The sequence below is a fragment of the Enhydra lutris genome, unplaced genomic scaffold, assembly GCF_002288905.1.
Source record: "Enhydra lutris kenyoni isolate GAN:26980312 unplaced genomic scaffold, ASM228890v2 scaffoldscaffold3, whole genome shotgun sequence".
Classification (NCBI taxonomy): domain Eukaryota; kingdom Metazoa; phylum Chordata; class Mammalia; order Carnivora; family Mustelidae; genus Enhydra; species Enhydra lutris.
Genome location: NW_019154087.1, coordinates 44,295,243 through 44,301,242, shown reverse-complemented (window position 1 = coordinate 44,301,242; position 6,000 = coordinate 44,295,243). Strand labels below are relative to the sequence as shown.

Sequence of the window (6,000 nt, the reverse complement as noted above, 5' to 3'; positions counted from 1 at the left end):
ATTTCTTCTATAGTTTTTCTGTTTCCCATTTTTTGATAGATGTTTTATTTCCTTCCTTCAACTTGCTTTGGATTTAGTTGGCTCTCTTCTTTTTCTGGTCCCTTAAGTTATTTTTTGTGATCTTTCTTCTTTACTAATATAGGTTTTTAACACTATAAAATTTCCTCTAAATACTGTTTTAGCTATACCATAATTGTGTTTCTAATTTCAATCAATTCAGATTATTTCCCAATTTCCCTTGTGATTTCTTCTTTGACCCATGGGTTACTTAGATGTTTTTCTTTTTTTTTTTTTTCCCACATTACATACAACTCTATTTTCATAACAACCATGCATCATTACATCACAGCATTCATGGGACATGGCCTCTTAACCTAAATTTACAGTAAAAAACGTTTTCAGAAATAGGTACTTATGAAAATGACAAGCTAAAATAAGCTCTTAAGGGAAACAGCTACAAAACCAGGACAGAAGGCTCCTCAGTTTTTCATCTTCTAGAAACAGCTTCACAAATCATTTAGGAAATCAGCCTAGAGGTAATCATAATAAACCACATTTCTCACCCATTCTTGAAGCCAGTCTTTCTTGAGAATTGATCAAACAGCACCTGTTATTGAAGATAGTAATAAGGCCTGACCCTGATACTTAAGTTTTGATTCTCAATCAGTTTTCTGGCTTGGGCTGTCAGGAGTTACTTCCTTCAGAATCTTCACCCATGAATTTAAGTGAGTAGGCTTTAACATTATCTTCTCTTTCAGGTTCTGCAGCTTTTTCAGGCAGAAAGAAGTTGTGAATATCCATCTCAGATGCATTTGCTGTAGCTTTTGTTTTTAAGAGATAGCAGTCCATTTTGACATTAGAAAGGCAGAAATGACCTCTGAAGGCAGCCAGGGTGGTTTGGGTACACACAAATGGAATACAAATGGAAACCAAAGGGAATCCCATAGGAAGTACAGAATAAAAAGTTGTTAAGGGCCACGTTTGAACAAACTTTCAACGCCAGCTAGGAAGGGAGCTTCCCAAACCAGGTTATTTGTGACTCTGGAGAAGACCACAGCCCTGAGGGACCATGAGGGTCCCATACTAGTTGCACAGATTCAGCGAGCACAGTGTAGCACTGTGCACACTGGCACACTGTGCACCTCTTGTGCTATAGGCACAGACTGCCTTTCTGTGAGTCTGATGGCAGCTCCTCACCCCCAAGGGCTGTAGGGCCAAGCAGTGAAAACCCATTCACCCACTGTGTGTCCCACTCCATAGAAGCTGTACAAGAAATTTTGCCAGTTGCCTTATTAGTACCATCACAAAAGTCACCCCACCGCAGCTTTGCTTGGTATGAGCAATGCCATCACAGGAGAGCTGCCATCTTCCTTCAGCCCATGCTTCCATTTCAAACACCTAGATGTGTTTCTTTCTTATTTTCCATAGGTTCCTATACTTCCAAAATTTCTTTCAGTTGTTGATTTTTTATTCAATAGCACTGGTCCAGAAAATATACTTTGTACAATTTTTGTTAATTATGCCTTGACAAAGTTGGAAAAAAATTATAGGAAGGCATGACACAGTGACTAAAATATTCATAAAGAGATAAAATTACTTTCAAAGTTCAGTCAATTTATCCTGCTTTTGCTTTCTGCTGGGTCTTCAGATGTCTCCCCTGAGCATTCTCTAGGCTTCACATTGAGCCAGGGGCCAGTACAATAACTAGGCCTTTTCTCCTCTCTCTTAGGAATGTGCATAGCCTTTTATGAGCATGCATCCTCAAAACCACCAGGGATATGTGAGAGCTTATCAAGGCTCACGGTGGCTACCTCATTTACCCAGATCTCCCTACTGAATTTCTAGCCAGTGTGTTGGTCTGTTGCTTACCCCACCCAACTCAATGACAACTCAAACTAGCTGTGAAGCTGGAATTCTCTGATTGCCACTGAGATTGCTACTGTTTATAATTCGCATGCACCTGCTCCAAATCAAGCAGCCCCCTCAAGTAATTCCTACACCTTACCCTTCACTGGTAGAACCTCTATGCCAATAGAGCTGAAGAGCTAAAACCCTACTGTTACTTAAGATTGAGTTGTTTTTCTTGGATAAATGTTTCTAAATTTGTTGTATATCTGTGGTCAATTTCTAGAGTCCTTAAATGGATGTTTTTGAAAGATTCATCCAGTTCTTCCATTGATTTTTGAGAAAAGGACTTAGCTAGCACCATCCTCTGCTATTCCAGAAGTTCCTTTCCAATACCTACCATTTTTGCATGTATCTAACACCAATTCCTTTAATATCATTTCCTAAGACTTAAATCCCTCCTCAAAGTATCTTAACTTACAACCTTGTGCTGTTTCAAAGGATTTTTCACATTAGTCACAGGTAACTGTCTGTTTATTTATATGGCTTCCTCACCAGACTCTAAACTCACAGAGGACAGGGTATATGTCTCTTCTGTTCACTGACTACCGCAGCAGCTAGCATAGCATTCAACACATGGCAGACACTAAATGAAAATAATGGATTTACCTGGATTAATTAAATGAATTTAAACCCATAGACTCATTTATGGAGAGTAGCTATTGTAATTCCAACATGGAGACAGAACTGAGGTCATTTGATGGTTTCTAGCCATAATCTTTGACTCAGACTACTTATCCAAAATGTCAGATGAATGTCAATGAATATTGCTGAGGGGAAAAAAAAATTCTGTTACTCAAACCCTGGCAGCTCAGAAACATTACAACACATTGTATTTTCCAGTGGGAGGGTCACATGGATGATCAGCTACACTGCAAGAGAACTTGCAGTTACCACCACTTGATTCATGAAATATAGTTAACATTGACTTATTTGGGCTGGCAAATATCAACATACCTCTGAACGTAAGAGTATCAAGATGCAGTACACACACTAAAAGCACTGCCCTAAATTATGTAAATATCTAGTGCAGTGTCTTCATAATGGTGGGAATAAAATCTGTCAAGGATTTTTGGTCTCACCTTTAGTTTTAGCTAGGAAAGCAAGAACAGACGCCAGTGTCATGCTTATTTTAGAGCCTCTCAAAGACATGCCCTCTGTTTATTATCAGAAGGAGATTGGGCCAGGGACAGAAAAGGACAGAACTTTCTCAGTAACTATATGGTTGTATACAGGAAGGACTCAGTGAATAATGTTTGAACAACATTTATTGAACACTTTAAATTTTATGCCATCAGTTTTCAAACTATGCTCCACGGATTGCTACAGAAGTGCCTCAAAAAAAAGTAGCTAAGAATAGGAAAAATTGAGTGAACAGGTGCCTGACAGCTTCTATCCTTTCACCCCCACTTTTATGTGTTTTATATATTGGAGTTTTACATATTGGAGTTTCTCATAATGTTTTTTATTGGATTCATGGCCATAAAATATTTGAAAACTACTGAATTGTATTATGTAAACACAACTGCTTGATATATTTAAAAAAAAAAAAAAACTTTCTCACAGATGGCCAGTAGACATATGAAAAGGTGCTCAACATCATTAACCACTAGGGACATGCAAGTCAAAACCACAAAGAGATATCACCTCACTCCTGTCAGAATGGCTAGAATCAAAAGACAAGAAGTAACAAGTGTTGGCAAGAATGTGGAGAACAAGGAACCCTTTGTGCACTATTGATGGATATGAAAATTGGTGCAGCCACTGTGGAAAACTGTAAAGAGATTCCTCAAAAAATTAAAAATAGAAATACCATGTGATCCAGTAATTCCACTATTGGATATTTACCCTAAGAAAACGAAAACACTAACTCAAAAAGATATTTCATCCCTATATTTACTGCAGCATTATTTACGATAGCCAGACATGGAAGCAGCCCAAGTGTCCACAGATAGATGAAAATATATCATATATATGGATATATATGGATATATGATAATTATATATATACATAGATATATTCCCCAGCCATAAAAATGAATGAGATCTTGCCATTTCTAACAACGTGAATGAACCTAAAGGGTATTATGCCAAGTGGAATAAGTCAGACAGAGAAAATTAAATACCATGTGATTTCATTTATATATGGAATCCAAAAAAAAAAAAAAAAAAAGAATAAAAGACCAGAAACAGACCTATAAATACAGAGAACAAATCGATGGTCGCCAGAGAAAAGGGGGTGGGAGGATGGGCAAAATGGGTAAAGGGGAGTGGGAGATCCAGGCTTCCAGTTATGGAATGAGTAAGTCATGGGGATAAAAGCTACAGCACAGGGAACAGAGTCATGGTTTTGTAAGAGCATTGTATGGTGACAGGCAGTAGCTACACTTGTGGTGAGTTTAGCATGACACACAGACTTGTCGATCACCATGCTGCATATCTAAAACTAACATAACTTCGTGTGTCCACTATACCTCAATGAAAAAAAATAAGTAAATAAAATAACTTTGTCACTGGATTATTGTGATTATTAAATAAAATGTTATATTTGAAAATACTTTACAAACTGTAAAATTCTTATAAAGCTAGATATTATATATGATTGTTGTCCTTGTGAAATTTGTGGCCAAAGGGAAACCACAGGGAACATATTTATACCATACCTACATCTCAACCTCTTTGTCATTTATACTTATATTTTTCTTTGCAGAATTTTTTTTTTCTTTTGGAGGCATTCATAGAATCCAGTGATTTGGTCCATTATTGTCCCTTATTGTCTCTACTAAGACAGAGTCTGCAGGGACAGAGTTTCATTGCCTATAGTGCTATCATAAAACAATGTCCTTCAAGAGAAAATGGGAAGAGCTGGAGTTTTTTAATTAAAATATCATAGTTCTACTCTGTCTTTTATGTTGTGGTGACACAAGTTAAGGAGGAACAATGTTTGTTTAAATCTGATTTTATCTCACAGCCCCATGCCTTAAGAGAAGGAAAACAAGAAACCATGTCATTTTGATAATAAAGAATGTTCTCTTAATTTCCTATTGTTGTGTACAAGATTTAGTGCTTACTCTTTAATTTCAGTGTCAGAATGTGAACTGTAATTAATTTTCATAAAATGGAAAGCAATAAAGTCAGATATTGCTGGCTGTAGAGGTTGAGATTGTATAATTTACAATTAGGGGTGGTGGGGGAAGAAACAGCCTACACATTAAATGAGTAATAACTCATCTTGGCTTCAGCTTCAGGATTATGAAAGTGGTCAAGAAAGCTGCTCAAACAAAACCCCCAAATCTATGGGGTGTTTGGAACCTTCTCAGAAAAGTCTACCAAACTTGATGTCACCTCTCCCTATACCAACATTGGGATTGTTTTTATTATCATTAATTAACAATAATAATATGCATGGACTTAAATTACCACCTAATGAATCAACTAAAACCTTTCCTAGACATTATTTGTAACAAACTATAGATAATAGACCATAACTCTATATCAACCATAAAAAAAGTCAGCTGCCTACTCATTATAAATGCAGGTTCTCTTTATCTTACTATCAGAATTTCCATACAGAAGGTATGTTTGAAATTGGGAAATATTTGTATGGTGGTTATTTATAAGTTTTAGGCTATATACTAAAACAAAGGATGCTATATATAAAACTAGACATATGTAAAACTTTTCCATATTTAAAAGAAAGCATATTCATGTTGGAGGAATTCAAATAAGCACACTCTTCTATCTTCTGTCTTGTTTGATTAAGGACGTGCTTCTTAGGGAATTAGACTATGGATTTTTCATTAGTCATTAGTCATTAAAAGAGCAGAAAGTTAAAACAGAAACTTACTCTAGAAAGCATTGGTACAAACTTTACAGTTTACAAAGATCTTCCACATACTTCATCTCAATGTAATCTTTCTTTTGCTTTTAAAGATGTATTCATTTACTTTAGAGAGAGATAGTACCAGAGGGCTGTGGGGGGTGGGGAGGGAGAGAATCTCAAGCAGACTATGTGTTGAGCATGAGCCTGAGACTGAGATCATGACCTGAGCCAAAACAAAGAGGCAGGCACTTAACCAACAGCACCACCCAGGC

General features: G+C 36.7%; 1 pseudogene; it reads right to left on the bottom strand.

Annotated features, from left to right (window-relative positions):
• Positions 1-659: 659 nt before the first annotated feature.
• Positions 660-6,000, bottom strand: part of LOC111152814 — a 138,472-nt pseudogene continuing 133,131 nt past the window's right edge.